This window comes from Strigops habroptila, chromosome 3 (assembly GCF_004027225.2).
Source record: "Strigops habroptila isolate Jane chromosome 3, bStrHab1.2.pri, whole genome shotgun sequence".
NCBI classification, from domain to species: domain Eukaryota; kingdom Metazoa; phylum Chordata; class Aves; order Psittaciformes; family Psittacidae; genus Strigops; species Strigops habroptila.
This window is the reverse complement of record NC_044279.2, coordinates 58,133,209-58,152,928: the sequence shown is the minus strand read 5'-3', so window position 1 is coordinate 58,152,928 and position 19,720 is coordinate 58,133,209. Positions and strand designations below refer to the sequence as shown.

Sequence of the window (19,720 nt, the reverse complement as noted above, 5' to 3'; positions counted from 1 at the left end):
GTGTCAATGGAGGGAGACAGTGCAGGGCGGGAGCTTCATTCTGAAAAGCTGCCGGGACTTCCCTGCACTGGAGAAGACAGATGGGGAAAGTGGGGCGGGATTGTTGACCGCCGCTGAAGTGGGTGTCAAGAGGGGCAGAGCAGCTATGACAGCAGGCAGCTGGCTGGCCAGCCGGCCCCACGCAGCGGGGCGCAGTGTCAAAATCCCACAGCCACTGCGCTCCACATCTCCTTCCCCTATGCCCGACTGCTGCCTGTGGGTCCTGGCAGGCTGGGCAGTGGGAATCCCAAAGATCCTGTCAATTCATGAGCCTCGCCTGGTTCAACTGGAGTCAAACTCTTGTAGTGAAGGGAAGAAGCTCTAATTATAGGTCTTCCATTTCAGCTCTTGGTATTACTTTAAGCAGACTTAAAATAACACTGTTAACTAACTTCTTTTCCCCTAGCTTTATAGTTTCATACGTGGCATTCTGCAGTACCCTTTATAGAAACCTCAAATATTTTTTTCCCTGCCTACCACGTTTTGTCTCTTTTTCCATCTGACAGATGTGTTTTTTCCTGTGCTGCACAGGGCTCAGTACATGATTACTCTGTTGCAATAGCCTGAAGCCTCAGTCCCTGTGACAAAGAGTCTGCTTGCACAGGCTCATATGTCCCGGTCATTCGTGTTTGGTGTAGGTTTTTTCCCCTGGTGTTTTTGTTCAGTTTAGTCTAAAAAATGCTCTGAGAAGCAATGAGCACCCAGTCATTTGTGTGCCCTGAGATCATCTATTACAGCTTTTTCATATCTAGACCTGAAAATGACCCCTTTTTTGTGTGTGTGCTCATCTCCATCATGCACAGGCTGAATTCTCCCTATTCTTGTTTACACCTTCTGGATATTTGCACTTGGTCTTTGTTGCTCCAAGTCAACAACTACTTAATCTGTGTCTCTTTAGACCAGCATGTTTTGGGTTTGTCCTTTTTTTAGCTTCTTTATTTTCTGATCATGTTGCTTGCTTGTCCTGAACTTATATCCATTTGTCAAGATCTATTCTTGATCTTGGCTTGATTTTTGTTCAGAGAGCAGCATCTCCGCACGCTGACACAGTGTCCCAGGTGGGTTATGCTGAAGCATTCCTGGTTGTTCCAATCCTTCTACCAGCTGTATTTCACTGAGCAGTCACATATGAGTTACTGATTCTTTAGTTTCTTCTAGTGGAAGTTCATGTAATTGCCTAGGTTTGGAAGTTTTTTTGTTATTGGTCTGGGGTTTTATTCCCCAGACTTCCCTTTTTCAAATTCAGAGTTAACCCAGAACCTTCTCCTGGAACAATTTTGTCAAGCTTCCCACACCAAATAGCTTTTATTTTGACCACAATCTGTAGATGGGAGTATTGGGGCTAAAACCTTCTGTCAAACCACAGTAACAGAGAACATCTTTGATTTTCCAAAATAGTAAAGAGACTCAGAAATAGCTGTTGGGAATGAGCTGTAGGGTTGGTTCAGTGCTATGGGCTGCTCTGACTTTACGCTGTGATCTCTAGACCTTCAACAACATGGGGTACTATTGGAATTTTTGGAGGTCGCAATAGTGAGAAGGAAGCCTTGCAAGGCATAATTCACCACCTTTGTTTTGTGTTATATGAGTGTGATTAGCTGGGGAGCTGAAGGGTGGGCACAGGCCAACTATGTAATGTAGAAATACTAAGAAACAATGTTGCTAGGAATTATTTGGAATAAACAAGCTCATTTCCTCTTCGTACATCAGTTGTCATCCTTTAATCTCTTGGTATTGGCTTTTTAAATGCCGTTATATACGTCATCCATTGTGCTTCCTGTATCTGGTGTCACTTGACGATAAACTTTTATAAGCTATCACTGTTAAGTCACCTCTAACTTTGTGGTGATTAATTACATTTCTTATTTCTTTCTCTTCAGTGTCAGAAGGTTATATGGATCAGTGGTACTTGCTCAAGAGTGACAGTGGAAATCAGCATTAAGTCTGTTCTTCTGGGTGAGTAATCTAGCCCACTACATCACTGATGTCTATTATCTACACATCTGCTGGGTTTTTTTTTTTGCTTGATACCTTACATAACAGCTTCTTTAGGCTTTTATTTCAAATGTCATTAAAATTATGCTGTATGCGGCTTCCAGCAGGAGTTGTAGAAGAATGTCATGCTGCTTCTGCTTGTATAGACATCCATTTACTTTTTATCTTAAAGGATAGTCATCACTTAACACAGACTGAGCTGCTGGTTAGATCCAGGGAAGCTTTCCACATTTTAAAGATGGTGGATTTGAAGTCCACATATGGACTGTGGCAGAGTAATGAAGTATATTTTGATTATCCAAGCAGTAAAACTGAAATGACCACTGGAGCTGTTCTGTGGCATACGTTGGGCTCAGGCAGTGCGAGTGGGTCCAGTACAAGGCCCGCTGGACTTGCCATGCCTGTGTGATGCAGCTGCGTTGTGCGTGTGCTGTTAATCTGATTCAGCGGGTCTATGTCAACATGCAGAGAAACTGCAAAGAGCTTTCAGATTGCCAGGGCAAGTTTACGTGAAAACACGCTCAGCAAGATAGACTTATCAGTTGCATTAGCCCTTGAAAATTACCTGGTTTAGTTGACTTCAAGGAGGAGCATTTTGCATTTGGTCTAGACTGATTTGATCCAAGTAGCCTAGTGCATGTCAGAGCTGGCAGTCTTGTTTCGGGACTGGTTATCTCTCATCTACTTTGTTTTGGAAATTACAGTATGATATAGCATGCTTTAGCATCCAAAATTCCAGCTGGAGAGCTGGGTTGAATTGCTGCATCTGCACTTCAGCCATGCACCCACCCCACGGCTGGGACGTGCTCACCCTGTAACACCACCACTGAGGTCCCAGCTGCTTGCTGGGTCCCTCCTGACTCATGCTGCTGCACTCTTTCTTACTCAGTACAACCACTTGCTTAGACCAGTGTCTACTAGCATGCTGCATCCTTTGGTTGTCCTGGCTTTGGTCATTGCTGCTCCCCAGTGCTGTCCTGCATTCCTAGCCTCACTGCTGGCCCACAGAATGCAAGGACTGATGTGTCATTTGAAATGTTATTTCCCTTCTTTTACTCCCCTTCCCTCTCCATAGCCTTTGGAACACCTCTTCTTGGATGTCTGGCCCTTCCCACACTAAATCACTGTGTGTGACTCCTCCCTGGGATTCACAGGCTGCCCAAGGTCTCACACGGGACCTGGAAAGAAGTGGAATGCTGCTCCTTGTTTGTCGTGAACCCTAAACTCCAGTGCCAAATGTCTTTATTCCCTGGGTTTTTAACCAGAGGTCTGCTGACTCCAGGAGCGGTTATCACCTACTGTCTCCCATCCTGGTCACATTTCTTCAGTATTATTGCTGCCTATAGCTGGCCCTGCACTCCAGCTGGATTTGAGTCGGTCATGGCTGTAAAAGCATCGTTAGAAGTCCAATGTTGGCTGGCAGCCACGCTCTGCTGGATGCGTGTTCAGAGGCTTTTGATCTGCTGGCATCACTGTGCAAGTGTCTTGCGTTTGCTGGAAGTTTCTACCTCTTCACTCTCCAGATGCTGTGCTGGTTCCCCTCCTCAGGAGCAGTAGAAGTTTTGGGGCCTAAATCTGTTTTGTTTTCCCTGTCACTTGTGCTGTTGCTCCTGGGAAGGGGTGTGTGTCCATGTCCATCCTGGGCTGCAGCCCAGGTGCTCAGTCCTCCTTTCTCCATTCACGTAGCTCCGGTAGTGGCATGTTTCTGGTATTTGGAGGCATGCTGTTTGAGTCAGACCTATTGCCTTCAGCAATTGATCTGGAAGGCTGGAGCTGATTTTTCTGGCTGCTGCTTGCTTTCTCTGTTAAACAAATACATAAGAGCCTCTCCTAACAGGATGGCAAGAAATTCCTGTGCCTGACTCAGCATTGACAGGAGCAGTGGGCTGTGTTTCAGGCTGCTGTCTGCTTCTCTCAGCCAGGAGCACGAGCTCTCTCATTTAGTTGCCCCAAGTTCAGCCCAGATGTCTAAGCTTCAATCTCACCATACAGAATACACCAGCGTGTTTCCAGTAGGGCTTTTGTGCCTTTGCCTTCTGCCTCTGTTCAGCTGTAGAAACATGGATTCCCATCCCGTTGTTCCCTCCCTAGCAAGCACTGTGTTGAACGTGATGCTGTCAGTCCAACCACGGACCACAGTAAGGCAGTGTTTATGAATAACCCAGAAAAGCTAAATAAAACTTTAAAAATAAGCCTTAGCAGAGTGAGATGCTTTAGTGTGGTGCCATGAAGACACAGAAACCTGACTGTGTTCGTGTAGCCGGATTCAGTCATAACTTCCTGTGGCTGCTGCTTTCCTACCAGGTTTTCAGATACATGTTCACCTTCTCCACCAGTTCTTGGGACTTCCTTTAGTTAAAGTCCGTGCTCGATGGCAGCAGGTTGTCTGGGTGTCCTGAGCTAAGAGAAGAGTGTTCACATGAAATAGCAGCACTGAAATAGCACGTGTCCAGTCCACCCTGTTACAGTGCCTGTGTGCAAAAAGCAAAAATTAATATTTGGTGGTGGGGTTTTTTTCCCCAATGCCAAGTTGAATATGGGAGGGAAAGAAGTACAAGGCTACTTCTGTGTACTCATTAGTGCCTTTATTAGCACTTGCTGACTTGTCCTGCAGGGTCCAGCCCACACACAGCTTTTCTTGGGCTTTTAGTAGTGGTGCTAAACTCAAAATAGTAATAACTTAAAACATTTCCTCAGAGCGTGTGGCTGTTCTGCATGTTTATGGGAGGTGTAATGCTGCTTGTGGTTGGGGCACAAGGATTCCCCAGGCCATCCCCAGCTCTGTTCCTGCCTGGCTGCTGGAGCAGATGGGTTGTACTGTGTGTGCTGGGGCAGGCATGGGGCAGAGGAGCGTTGGGGCCAGGGCATGGGAGTGGGGCAGGTGTGGGGCACAGCACAGCCTATACTGCCACAACTTCAGGGTGTGTGGGGCAGGGGTATTGCCTTCATGCTGACGCATTACCCAAGACTGCTGCCCAGTGAAGTGTCCAGTGCAAAGTAAAATTACTCATTTGTAAGAAATGCGATGCCTTCCCCTTGCCCAGACCTCCCTCTGCCACAGCCCACTCTGTTGTGGGGGCAGTATTAGGGCATTAAATGATATGGGGATGCTGGTCAAAGGTCAGTTTTGATCTGATTTGCTGCTGGGTTTGATAAGAGCTGCTGATGTATTTCTTGATTTTTGAGTTAACATTTCTCTTATGTGAATGACACCCCGTGTCCCATGTAAGCCTGTCAGCTGAGCAATGATCCTGGACTGGAGGGGATGGGGAAGAAGAGTTGCCACCCTGGCAGGCAGTGGTGAGGGTGGAAGGAGGCAGGATTTTTCTGGTTGCTTTTGCCTCCCTTCCTTCTGAGAGGCAGTATTGCTGCTTGCAGAAAGCAGTATGTTATTACACTCTTACTTTTTGCATTTTATGTGATGTGGTTTGGGTAATGTTAATGTAACTTAACATTATGCTCACCCACAGTACTGATGGTAGCTCTAATATACATAAATCTCTGTGGAGAGAAAGGGAGTTGTATTTATCTGTAAATAGTTAGCATACGGCCCTGTTTATCTAGCGTGTGACCTCTGTGTTGCACACTGTATTTCCCTGCCTCCCTCCCATTCGGTCCTTTTTATTTAATTGACTTTCCCAGTCCTGACAGTTGTTTTAGATTCGGAAAACATAAATTCATCCCACACAGAGCTTTCAAATCTGATTTCATTTCTTCCATTACTTCTTTGAGAAATTCTCTTTGCTCTCTTCCAAACTGAGAATGTGCCATTTCCCCTGTTTATTTAGACAAGCTTATTTTGTCTGCAGAAACCTTGTCAAATGATATGTTTCTTTTCTACATTTATAATCCTGTGAGGTTTATGTATTGGGAATAATCTTTGTGAGCTGGAAGAAGATTGTCCAATCTTTTTTAAGATGTCCCACTTTCTGAGTATTGCATCTCATTAGGAATATAGTTGGCTGTTTGCGTGGCTTCTTTTCTCCTCTATATAGCTTGGGGGAGAAAATATATCATTTCATCATTTAGTAATAATGCTTGGCACTTTGCATCTTCAAAGAACTATATGGCTATGAATTGAATAATTTCTATAACATTGTGTAGTAGTTTCTCATTATTATTTTACAGATGGGGAAAGCAAAAGAGAAATCAGGTGATCTCAAGCCATGAAAGGGGAAACAAAATCAACTTGAGTTCCCGGCTTTTTGACTTTTACTAGGACAGCACCACACCTCTTTCTTGTTTAAACTAAAGAGGAGGAAAAGAAAAAAAAAGATTAAAAAAACAAGGAAAAGGAGAGCTGTTTATCTTTAATGATCTTGCCTAACTGTGTGAACTATTTAGTTAAGCATGTTTGCTGGTGGTGGCTTTTTGGTGTTTGTTTTTAAGTATGTTGTCTAACTTTATTGATGTGATTGTCACTTCTCAGTGTGTGGTCAGAGGTATGCGAGGAATTGTCTGGAGTTTATAAAAGGAAAAGCAGTGTGTGAATTGGGTTAGGGTTGTTGGGGAGGGGAGGGTGTCACTTCTGGCTGGGGAATCTCTGCTCCTTGCCTCCTCTTCCCCCTCGAACCAGAAGCAGGGGAAACCTTTTCTGTAGTACTTGAAAAATTTTTTCTCCGTCTTGTTTTCCATCTGAAACTGCGAATGGAAAAGTGAGCCATCCTAAATGGGGACTGTGTTAACACATGACATATATAGAAACTAATCCTTCTTGTCTCATCCACCACATGCCATGCTAGGATTTATTTTTTTTCCCCTTCATGGTCTGCAGTGGAAGTTTTTGGCTCAGGATGGTGTCTGGGATTACTTCATTTACAGGAATAATATTATACGACTGCAGTAGGCTGTAGGGCTTGATTTACAGCTGCTTAATTAACTGACAAGACCCCCAAATGTGTTGCATGCCATGTAGAAAAGATGAATGCTGTAAGTAGTGAACTGTGGAATTATGAATTCCACAGAGAAAGTCATGATAATAATTTTGTTTACTACTTTTTCATAGTTAGTGAAAACTTCTTTTTTTTTCAGGAATTTTGGCTTTTTACAAAGGTGCTTGGGAGGACTGGGCAGCATTAGAACCATTCAGTCCTCTTGGGGAGGATGGATAATCTGCCTGGTGAAAGGTGGCATGGTGCAGAGGAGCACAGAAATTGCACAAAGAATTTCTTCATCTTTCTTTGCAAAATCCCATGGCTGCCTCTCCGCAGGTTCTCAGAGGTTCCCTGGCCACCTTCTGGCTGGCTTCAGATGCCTTGTCTGATAAACTTTCTGGCTAACGTCTACATGATTTAACACAACTTCATTGTGGGCATGCCCTGCTGGTGAAAGCAGTGGAGAGAGCAGCTGTCTTCAGCCATGCTCTCTATCTGGGGATGCAGAACTTTTTTAGGGGGTCAAGATTTAATTCCAAGATTATATTTAGTTTTCTGTTTCTGGTGGGTGGGACAGATATCCTGAGGCCTTAGATGAGACCTTCAGTGATGGGCAGCAGCACCAAGGCATCATAGCCAGTATTTTTTCTTTTCTTTATCTTTGAGTCTTTATGTAGGTGATACCTCATTCGTATGTGCTTCCTTCTGGTGTTGAGCAGATCTGTCCTGAGCCACAGCATGCTCACAGTGCTCTGGTTTCATCCAGTGTTTCTCATGATACCCAAATTGCTGATTACTTGTCAGCTGACTTCTTGAGGAGCTGAATGTGGCTTTTCACCAGTCTGGATGGTTTTCCCTTGCTGGGCTTGGAGGAACCCTCAGGGCTGGGTTGGGACCTGGGCTTTGCAGCAGTAGGTGCAGAGCAGCAGGTATGCAGGCTTTCATGCTTTACTTGCTGGGTGCAAGCACTTGTGGTGGGGTCTTTGTGTCTCTGTCATCTGACAACTTCTCCCACTAGACTTTGATTTCAGCTGCATAGAAGAAACCCCAGCAGCTCAGCATGTGATGACCTGCATGTTTGCCTTGGGCTGTTTTGCTGTGGTGGTTTTTTTTTATTTGGGTTTTGTAATGTTTTTGAGGTATTGTATCCAAAACTCGTGAGAGCTTCCAAGAATGTGTTCAGGGCAAGTTGCTCAGATCATGCTGATACCCTTACCAAAGAATTTTTTTGAGATACTTTAGTATCTCTGTGTGTTACTTTGACATTTGAAATTAAGAGAGGGAGGGAGCTACCTGACTATCTACATACTTCTTCCTTCTCCTTTCCCCCCTAGAGCAAGTTCACCAAAATTCAGGTAACTGCTGAGCTGTGAGAAGAATTGCGTGTCCTTCTGCTCAGCAGAGCCTTGAGAGTTGGATGCTGCATCTGGCCCCACATGGCAGCTGCTCCTCAGGGCACCATCACCCTAAAGTCCAACACAGTAGTTGTGAGGCTGAAGAGGACTTCTGCCCTTGACTGTCTGTGGCTGTGCCAAGCACAAGAACGGAGGGCAGAGTTGTTTGGGATTTGGTTGTTGATTTCATGCTTTCTCCTAACTGTTTGCAAGCAGCAAATATAAGGGAGAAGCTGTCATGTGTTACAAGTGGATTGCAAATCACAAATGTCATGGGCACTCAAGAGAGTGGGAGAGTATCAGGAGAAGGAAAAGGGTGTGGGAGAGGGGACATTGGCTTGAATGGAAGGAAAGAAATGGGAGATGATAGCCAGAAGGTGATCACGGCCAGAGGGAAAGGGGGGGGAGGTAATGGGGTGGGTACCTGAAGCAGTGCGGTTCCCCATGGTGGACTTGGCTACTACTTTCTCCAGTTTTATTGGTTTAACTAAGAAACTTCATTCTGAAATAACACCAGGGAACACAGAGTATTTTTTCACTTTTAAGATCTTAAGTTTACAACTTCCACATTAAACCTGCCTGCCCAACTGCCCATACCCCTACACCCCCACGTGCAGACCTTGCATGATACCTGGACTTCTTGTTTCCCCCTTTCTTATAGTTTTGCTTGGCATAGTATGTTTATAGTAACATGACTCCAGGATTCAGGGTGGATTTGGGAAAATGCTAAGATTAGCAGGACAGGTGGTGATCTTTGATTGCGAAATTAGGCAGTATGAGTTGTCATTTTAGGGAAGCCACCTCAACTGATGGTTCAGGAGGAAAGTGTGTTGTGCCGTAGGGTGTGCAGGATGCCAGCAGGCACGTGCCTTCCCTTGGGACTGGTTGGGACATCACTGGGCTTGGAGGTGATGGCCCAGGTGTGTGGATGGCTCTTGCCCAGAGGAGTGTGGAAGAGGCTTTTTTTTTTTCACCTGGGGCATCAAACCGCTGTCAGAAAGCGCTGGGAACTTTTAAGGTCTTGAACGGAAAACCATCTTTCCAGCTCTCCTTACAAAAAATTGGCCAGTTCCCTGTTTCTCCTCTTTTTGAAAGGCTGAGTTGACACTGACCAGGTTTGACAAGTGATAACCAGGGAGCCTGGCTCTGTTCTCGTTTGTGATTAAAGCTGTAAGCTGGCCTTCCGAAGTTAACAAAGTACTAGCTTCCAGGTTGAGGTATCTGGAAAATATCAAGAATAGGTGACAAGGTGTGAAAAGCAAGGGCCACTCTTGGCAGCAAGACTGTTCCAGAAACCTGCTAGGAGCAGGGACTGGGGATGTAGCACTGCTCGACTGGCAGCAAGGGCAGTATAAATGGTGCTGGTTACTACCAGGGATGGGCTGAAGCAGGAGCTCTGTGTTGAATCTCCCTGAGCCTTTCAGCTTGTCCGAGGCTCAGATCTGTACTGCATAAAATTGGTGTTTGTCTCAGCCTGCTTATCTCCTGGCCAGCCCATACATTCACTCCCAGATGTTCTCTTATCTTGAAACCAGAGATGCACCTGAAATTGTCCTTTCAGGATTTGGAAGCTTTTTTTGATGAAGCTGTCTGTCTGCAAGTGTTTTCAAGGACTCGTCACACTTCGAAATCATGGTATTAAAATAATTGCCTTTGAAATGGAGGGAGGGCCATGTGCCCTACATCAAAAATTCCTCTTAGTGCTTGTTAATCTGGTATATAAATGTCATGGCTTACATCCACACGGTGTTTATACTGAATTTTTAGCTGTATCAGTATCTCATACTCTTCAGAATAAATGCCATATAATCCAGTTATGAGCAATATTCTTAATTTAGATACCAAAAATAGGACATAGACAAATCTGAGTTACTGTAAGAAAATAGGAAAGGAAATAGTCTTGCCTTATGAGGAGAGATCAAATTAAATTGAATCATCTAGTGTTTAATGTAATGGTAAGACTAGAGAATTCAGCCTGTTTCATTAGGATAGCACAACGATTGCCATATTTTCTCCTGTCTTTCTTTCTTTCTTTCTTTGTTTCCTGAAGGCCTGATTCTCCTCTCATGTACCTCTACTGAGGTGTGTAATGAGGTGGTAGGTTAGCAAACACCTTTCCTTCATTTTCCTCCCCCCTGAGCCGGTCAGTGCACACTGATTTGTGTAAGCAAAGCAGTAGGGATTTAGGCTTATCCCCCAGCACTAAACCCCTGGTTTGAGGGAGATGAAGTAGTTCCTTCAGTGAGCAGCATGATGAGGACAAGATGTGCATTTTGGGAGCAGAATCATCCTTGCTGTGGCAGGTGAGTGTCATCCAAGAGCTTGGATGTGTGAAACACCTTCCTTGTTTAACCAAGCCAACGTTCTGATGCCTGGAGGAGGTTCCTTTTCTCATGCCCTTAGCATCTGTTTTTAAATAACCCCAGTGAAACTAACAATCATATAAGCATCAATAGTTAATAATAATCATACCTGGTAAACTAAGGAAACTAATATTGCAGGCTGTGTACCCTGTAGGTTGATGACTGAGTAGCCAGCATTTTGCTCCTCACCATGAGTGGCAAAGGCTGTTAACTTTGGCTAAGTTGCTGTCTGTGTGCTAGGGAGGTGGGTGAGCTTCCTCCCAGACACCCAGTCACTTCACTGGAAGCTTTGCCTGGCTCATTCCCTTCTGCAGGCACAGCCTGAACTCCCACCATGTGAGCTCTCTCATATGATAGAGCAGCCCTTGTTTGCCCTGATTCACTTTTTGTTTTGTTTTCTGTATGGAGTCAAGCTTATGGGTCACAGTGGTTCTGTGTAACCTTAAGAAAATGTCACCTAGAAATATCTTCGTCAAGAAGTTGCTTTTCTGTGTGGTGGCAGTTCACATCACTGAACCAGAGTGATCTGGAGCAAGATCCATATTGGAAGAGAACATGTCTTTGTTGCAGATTTGATTTGAGTTTTGTAACTTTAGTATTTCCTTTGGGCCCAAACACCCCTCACCCCACCATCATAGCTGTGCTCTAGTAATGCCCCTTAAGTGGAGAGGAAAGGAGATTGAAGCCACAATGATCAGGATGCTTGTGGAGACTTTCTCATGTTTGGTTTGTGGCAGAGGTCATGTCTGGCAGCTGATGGACTGAACTCAGTCAAGGTGAGGAGAGCTGCTATTTTACTGTGGACTTTATTACCAGAGACCTGATATTACTGAAAGTACCCACAGGTTGCACAAAGCTGGCAGGATCTGTATTTTGAGGTCCTGTTTTGGTCACTTATCAAACAGGAAGCCAGTGTTCAACCATTGACTTCAGTGGCATTAAGGAGCATGCTTGTCAGATGTGGGCTTACACAACTTGCTGATCTCAGGCTGGGTGGGTCTTGCTGAAAAGGTTCTGTGCCAATATAGAGACTGTCTCTATTTCAGGCTGTGGTTCAGCTAGGTTGTCGATCCAATTTAAGGTGACCAGATTATAAACACTGTGAAATGCTGAGCTGTTGTGTAGTCATTTTGCTGTTAAGGAGCTGTTCACAATATTTGGGAAGTTCGACTGCTGTGGGACTGGGCAGCCAGTCCTGGCTGCACTCACACGGCTCAGCGCCAGGGGCAGTTTGCCTGGTTGGCTTGGTGCCGATCAGTCAAGACTTGATGTGCCCTGTGTGTCATTCTGCCTAAGCTCCACCAGGCAATGGCAGTGGTAAAGCAGCTGTGGTGGCTCTGCCATCTGGGCCGCGAACAGCCATCTCTGTCTGTGTACAGACAGAAAATAGGATTGTGTATTCCATCAGGTGCTGGGAAAACCAAAACTGAGCTGACAGTGACTCTGGTCCCATTTGTATCTGTTGCCAGCTCCCAGCACGAGATGAAAATGCGATAGGTAGGGGCTGCCACTCTGCCACATCTTTGGCTGTCTGCAGGAGACCCTTGTTGGCTGTCAGCATTTCAGCCCCAAAATAGTCTGGCAAGGGAGCAAACGCAGTGTGCAATTGCCAGCTTGCAAGTGCTCACAGGGGCTTCTTTGTGGGTTTGGGTGTTTTTCCATCCAAGACCTTGGTGCCAATTTCCATTACTGCTGCCTTCCCCTTCCTTCCTTTCCCCTCTGCTTCTGGTTGCTTACTGTTCATTGCTTCCCTTGCGGTTTTGGACACTATTGGACACCTTTGCATCCTGTGAGTATCTAGAGTAGCTAGCCTTGCCTTCACTTGCATGTTCCTGCTCTTTTATAGTTTATGTAATCTTTTCATTTAGGGACCTTCTTTGCAGCTGTGCTCCCATTCGGGAGACCTCTGCCAGCTGGGCAGAAACTAAGAGGAGTGGTGTGCACAGACCAGCAGGAACATGGTATCGTGTGCTCTGGATAGTTGCTGCAAGCGCTCATCTGGATCAGATGTGTGATGCCAAGGGGTTTCTTGGTGCCTGTGTGCGGTACTAAGGCATGCTTCCATTTTCAGTGAGGCGTTGTCAGCCAGTGATGATCCCCGGTCACTAAAGGTAGGGGCAGCAGTGCTTTGAGCAACTGAAATAACTGCCTGCTGTGAGGATGGGAAGGAGAAGCCCAGCAAGATTGCTACATCAGAAGAAACTATTTGTGTCGTCAGTTATAGTGGCAAGAAACCATGTACAAACACAACAAATAGTAGTAATAGACTACGTCTGTCTCCTTTAATGCTTCTATTATCTGATTAGTTGTCAACATCTGTTAATTTCTGCTACTGCAAAATATATATACAGTTCTGAGGTTTGCATTATCGAGGGTGTGTGTTATGTATAATTTACAGTGTATTATGACAGCTGTAGTGAATACTGTGACCCACACCATGGAACACTGAGATATGGCTGCATTGCTATCTCCTGTATTATCTAGAAGTTTGGAGCCTTGCTGGCATTACAACAGGAGAGGGAACCTGTGTAGTCATGTTACTCTCGTTAGGCATTTGCATATGGCTCTTTGGAGCACAGTATAGCACAGGGCTGCTGGCCTGCAGCCACACCAGCTTCTTGGGATCTTGTCAGGTCTTGCAAGCAAAGGAGCAACAGGCTGGGTCACAGATCTTGGATAAGAGAACCTCCAAGGAACTTGCTGCTGTTACAAAGATACTGGAGACATCCTTGTGGTGCCATGTGTATTTTGGCATGTGTGCATGCTGGGTGTGTGTCTCTATTGTTAATTGCTTGATACTTTCTTTTCTTAGAAGACCACTGTATTATTTTATAGTGTTAGTGGGAAACAACACTTGATTCTCATCTTCCCCATACTGTGCCCAGTTCTAAATGATTTCAAGATGAATTGCTTGAGATCTGCAGACAGGTATAGTATTGATTATTTATGAGGTAATGGTTGCTCAGTCACGAGTTAGATGTCCATCTGCACTTAAGCGTGGCCTTAGCAGTGTGGAGCTGTGCTTGAGATTCCTGGATGCTATTTCCACGTGGAGTGCTGTCTTTCTCCCTGCTTTCCCGTGAGTAAGAACTTCCCACTGGTGAGAATTTTGCACGGGTAAATGAACATGTGCTCTACCCAGGCAGGCTGTACATGTTAAGAATAGCCATGAAGACCAGAGTAACGGGAGTCCCAGCTCAGGTGAGCAACTTGTAACCTAAGCTCTTCAGGGCAACTGGTTTAGCTAAGCAGGTTTTTTTTATTTAATGCCCAATTTACTTCATCTTTATGTCTGTCTTCAGTCAGGTTAGCTCTCTTGAGAGTGGCAGCTAGAATAAGGAAAATAATGTATTTTTTGCAGCGTAGACCTACCCTTATTGCTGACACACTGCTGTGTAGATGTTCAAAATTGCTCTCCCCACCTAAGCTGGAAGTTTCCTGCCGTGGGCCACACTACCGTAGTACCAGGAGAGCCTTGGGCCTGCAGGCTGCTGCAGTGTGAGGTGTCGTGTGAGTACAGCGCAGGTGGTCTCAGCAACCAGAAGCACTGCTGAGTACATCCTGAGGAGTGTCTCTGGCGTGGGAACTCCCCCACAGCCAGAAATGTTTCCTCTAGTTGGAAGGAGTATTGCAGCTGTCTGGCCGTGGCTTCTCATTGTTGGTTTCAGGCCTGAAGAGGTTCTCTGTGCCAGGATCTGTTGGTTTTCTTCCTTCCTCCTGCAAGCCCCCAGGGCAGCCCTTGTAGCGAGAGCACTGTTGTCTGGGCACAAGCCCCCTTGCTGGTCACTCACTGTGGGGTCAGTGCTGAATGTCTCCTCCCAAGGCTCCCAGGCACATGGTCAGATCAGATTGGCTTTGCTACCTATTTACTCAGCAGGTTGTCCTTGAAGCACATGGTGTCGGGGATGTCCTACGACCTTACCTAGAGCTGTCTCTTCCCTGCCAACTACACACTCATGCTGAGCCACTTCCCTCCATGGAAGGTCAGCCTCTTCAATATTGACCTTACCCTTTCACTGCTGGGTCCCCAATTTCAGATACCTGAATGTCCTCTGGCTCTTTTTCATCTTGGTTCAGTAGCTGGGCAGTGTAAGCAGCATAAGCAGCCTAGTCCTGCCCAATTATAAGCTGCAAGGGAACACAGGCAAAGTCTTTGCAAAGAACACGCCACCCCACCCCACCCCCAGCCAAATGTTGGTAGTATCTTTTCCCAGTGAGACCACTGCCACAGCCAGGACCTCCTGCAGCATCAACACAGGATGCAGGATTTGGCCTGGGGTCTGTCCTTGGCTGTGCTGGGTTGGAAGAGGGTGTCCAGGACTGGGAATGATCTTCAGCACTGAGGGCAGAGTTGGTATTGCAGCGTACCAACAGCAAGTTAAGATATGTTCTCCTTAAACAAAGATGTTTCTATAAATCATTAGCAACTTTTGCCTGAGTAACATTAAAGTAGGTTTGCACAAGCTTTGAAACTGACACAAAAATGTCAGAAGTGCGACTGAACATCGTTAATTGTTTCATTGATAACTGAGGCTTGGATTAGAAAAATGGGATGCCATTTAAATAGTTGTCTTGTTCCCGTTATTTTTCTAAGTCGCTCATTGTTAGATGCAATAATGCAACACAGAATTAAACCCATACTTTTTCAAAGGTTTTTAATTAGCTGGCAGTACTGATTCAGGTCTTGCAGTCTGTAAAATACAGCACATCACACTACTTCATCTAGGATAGCACTCCACTGTCTTTTTAAAGACAGTTTAAATGGAATATTAGGGGAGGTGGAAAAAAAATCACCTATAAAACTCCGCGAACAAAACCAGAGCACAGAAATGGCAATTTTGTATTCTTGACATTTCTCAGAAAGCTGCTTAAGATTATCTCCTTAAAATGGCAGATTTTGCCTGCAAGTCAAGTAGAGGAGCAGGAACTGATATTTCATTAAAATACTGTGAGAAGCCTGAATGCATTTATGATCCCTGAGACATGTGCAGGAAAAAGAGCTTGCTACTTGGAACTGTCAAAAGTTTTAATAAAAGGCAGAAAACAAATCCCAAAGGCCTACTGTGTGTCTCGGATACTTCCACTGCCACATATCTGCTTCTTACCACACAGAAGTACCTGATCCTGGCCGCCTTTTTTTTCTTCTTCTTTTTCTGAATGTACATGTGAAACCTTTTATTTTAATGTTGTCAGGATAAGAAAGTTGGGGCTGTTCAGCCTGGAGAAGAGAAGGCTGCATGGAGACCTCATAGCAGCCTTCCAGTATCTGAAGGGGGCCTATAAGGATACTGGGGAGGGACTCTTCATCAGGGACTGTAGTGACAGGACAAGGAGTGATGGCTTCAAAATTAAATAGGGGAGATTGAGGTTAGATATAAGGAAGAAATTCTTTACTGTGAGGGTGGTGAGGCACTAGAACAGGTTGCCCAAGGAAGTTGTGGCTGCCCCATCCCTGGCAGCGTTCAAGGCCAGACTGGATAGGGCTTTGAGCAACCTGGTCTAGTGGAAGGTGTCCCTGCCCATGGCAGGGGGGTTGGAACTGGATGATCTTTAAGGTCCTTTCCAACTCAAATCATTCTACAATTCTAATGTTGGATGTTGAATCAGAATTTAGATAAACTGGAGTGATGATTGCTCTTATACATTGTTAAATGTATAAGATGGACTTTCTTCCAAAACTTTATCAAAAAATATGAGGAGACTGCGGCTTTCTCAAGGATCTGCCATGTGGACAGTGATTTTTAAGTGTTCGGGGTGTTGTTTGTTCTTTGAGTTTTTTGTTTGGTTTTTGGTTTTTGAGGGGGTTTTCGTTTTGATTTTGGGGTTTTTTTCATAGAATTGAGAGTTATTCTGGGTGTTCTCTCACCTCACAACATGAAGGAGCTGGGCTTTTGTCAAAGATTTTTTACTTTAGCTTGAAAAATAGAGTTGGAAAAGTTGGGAGATCAAAAGATAAACTGCAGAATAAGGCATGTAACAGCAGAAGTTGTGTAGGGAATGTTATTTTGGAAAGCATTACTTTGGCATTTCTAGTAAACTTGTATTTAAGGCAGCAAGTTTAATATTATTTTCCACTCAGATTGTATTGCAATAAATCTTACACTCAGAAAATAACCAAATTTCTTTCCTTCAGTCACTTTTTAAGGTAAGGCACTTTCCAATCGCGGAAATCATTGTTAATGAAATACAATATAATGGGAACATATTTTGTAAGGCTTTAACAGCAGTAATCTTGCACTTAGTTTCATGCAAGTGCTCCTTGTACTTATTTCCACAAGTTTCCACAGAGCTTCCTCTTGGACTTGTAACTTATTTGCACACAGCATTTATCTTCAGTGATCAAGTAAGGCTGTTTCCCTGGGTAAAGTAGTTGAAGCGTGTAGTGAATTGCAGGAGCACCCAACTTATGCAAACTTGAGTGAATAGTTGCAGTGGCTGGTTTTGAAAGCTTGTCCTAGAGAAGTCCCTGTGTTGTAGCATTTAAGCAGTTAGAGTTTTCTGGTAGTCTTGCTTTTTGGACTAGAAAACCCTTTAATAGCAGTGTTATTTCAGTAACACAGCATTTGCAAGGTATTTCAGTGCTTGCAAACTGCAGTATACTGGGAGGGAGCATGCTCATGTTGACTGATGCATAGTAATTCATTTGTAAAGTAACAGAGTTTATCAACAAGACTTGAACCTCTATAAAGTAAAATATCATGGTGATTATATCTGAACAGCAAAACTTTGATGTTCGTTGATGAATTCATTGATGTAAGCAGCAGAGTTCCGTGCTGTAAGGAGGGTAATTAGGGCAGTGCTGCTGGAGGGGGTGGGCTTGGTGCGCAGTGGACCTTTCTGTAAGCATTCAGCACACTTGTGGTCGAGAGCTGCTCCCGTTTCTGTCGAGTGACTGACAAGCTGTTTAAATGCCTCTGCTGCAGGCTGTTACTGTGCAGTGGTAAATAGATGAACTGTCCCTGAGAGAAGGCATACTATGATGGGACTCCAGCATGAAGATGTATGACGATTTACATCCTGAAGTAAGTAATGTTTCTTTTCCTGAACAGGGATGAAGCTGTAAGTCTATTGTATGCATAAAGTAAACATTCTTGCCAGTTTTGGATTTACTTTTCCGTTTTTAAGCAGCAGGATCATTGTAACTGGGGCCTTGGCATCACCAGTGTCTTCTGCAAGCCCAGACTAGACTCAGCAGAGTAAGATCTTCCTCTAAGGGAGGATCCCATCCTAACTTTAGCCAGGGAAACAAAATCTGCAGTGCTTCAGAGCTAAATATAGCCTGAATCAGAAACAGTCCCTCCAGTGGTGGCTCAATAAGCACATGAAAAATAATCAGCCTTAACCAAGGGGAATATAGGGGCAAGAGATTTAAAGTAGTTCTTTTCATAGATCTATTATATATGAAAAAATAATCAACCTTTTAAAATTTCTTTAGCACATGAGAACAATCAAGACTTATGTCCAGGTAACTCCTAAGCCTCCCTGTATACCAAAAAGGATTTGGCAGCAGGTGTTCACATGATTGCTGAGGAAGCTGCTGTTCATGGTGATGATGAGAAAGTATAATGACTTATTTACTATTGTTTATTTGAGGTGGAGTTTTGTTTCTTGTTTTTTTTTGGGGGGGGAGGATGTCATGGTAATAGAGAACAACTTCTAGGTCCCCCCCCCCTTTTTTTTTTTTCCAGCTGGTTCAGTGAGGTCCTTGATTGAGTCACAGAGACCTGGTACTTTTTGCCAGCCACTCTCTTTCCCTTTCACTGGCAACTATCACAGTGTTTTGGGACTCCTGTTGAGTTCTCCCCCTTGCCTCTGAAGAAAACCATTGAAGGTATCAGTTCATCCCTTCATAAGGGCTTTGACAGTGCAGGTGGACATTCGTTTTTCTCATGAGCAATCTCCTCCCTCCTGTGGCCTTCATGTGCTGGGCACTTCAGTGATCATAAATTCTCTCTTGATATGAGCAAGACTGTTTGCATCCTACAGCTTAAACCTGTGTTGTTCACTGGGACCAGGATCTTCAGGTGCAGATGGGACTGGCACTGTACCCTGTTTCTATTTACCTTTGGTGCATGAGGAACTCCTTGGCCAGCTGGTATAGTGAAAATCGGCAGATAGTTATTATATGCCTTTCTACAAGACTGAGTCTCCCCCCCCACCAGAAGGTTGGGAAAGTGTGAAACATTTTTAATGTCTGCTTCTTTTCGCATTAGATGTCTAATTTAATTAGTATGTAAGTAGGAAAACTTTGAAGTGTTGCTGAAATACAAAGGGAAAGTACTTTGAAGAAATGTAGCATTAAAAGTCTATCTGATCCCTTGAGATTTTTGAAGTTTTATCTTGAGATTACGTATTTAGAGGAACATTTGTATGGAAATACTAAGGGTCATTAATTCATCCAAAACATTGTGAATGTTGCCAGTCAGAATGCATTAAACTATTTTGTACTAGTTTTGAATTCACATCATGGCAGGCGAGCAGTCCTTCACCCTTCTGTCTATGTTGCCAATGTCCATGACGCAGTAAGAAGTTAACATGGTCTCTGACAGGGAAGACAAAGCACAACGCTGCTACAGTGTGAGACATGTTCAGTACTCTTACTCCATGTCCAGCAGAGATCCCTGGATATGGCCAAATAAAACCACAGTCTGTTAAGCTCCCAAAACTTCTGATCTGCATTGGTTGATCTACTGGAGTGGGGCCATGATGGTCTTTGGGAGGCAACAGGCTGTTAGATTACAGACTTCTAATAAATATCTTGAACTCTGGGAGTGTTTCAGATCTTGGATCTGAACTTTTTACAGTTGGGCATCCACTCCTGTAAAAACATGCCCCGCTGTGCTGGAGGAGGGGGTGGTTGTTTTTCCTTTTGGCAAACAAAGATTCTGGCATCAAAGTTTTTAATTGCAGGAATTACATTAGCAAGTCCCAAGAGCTCCAGGGTGAGTGTGTTCAGGAGGAGCTAATTAGATGCATATAAATCATGGGCTACGCAGAGTTTTAAATCCTCACCATCTTCTGTTACAGTGGGGCTTTGGAAAGTTAGAAAACTATG

At 44.4% G+C, this 19,720-nt stretch overlaps 1 protein-coding gene across 5 annotated transcripts in view; it reads left to right on the top strand.

The window, feature by feature from the left end:
• The window catches only part of PPFIBP1 (PPFIA binding protein 1), a 115,387-nt gene that overhangs the window by 31,413 nt on the left and 64,254 nt on the right, over window positions 1-19,720 (top strand). For all 5 annotated transcript variants that reach the window (XM_030478652.1, XM_030478651.1, XM_030478650.1 and 2 more), the window contains exon 2: window positions 1,920-1,995. The gene's annotated coding sequence lies outside the window, so the exon portion shown is untranslated. The remainder of the gene's footprint in view (window positions 1-1,919; window positions 1,996-19,720) is intronic.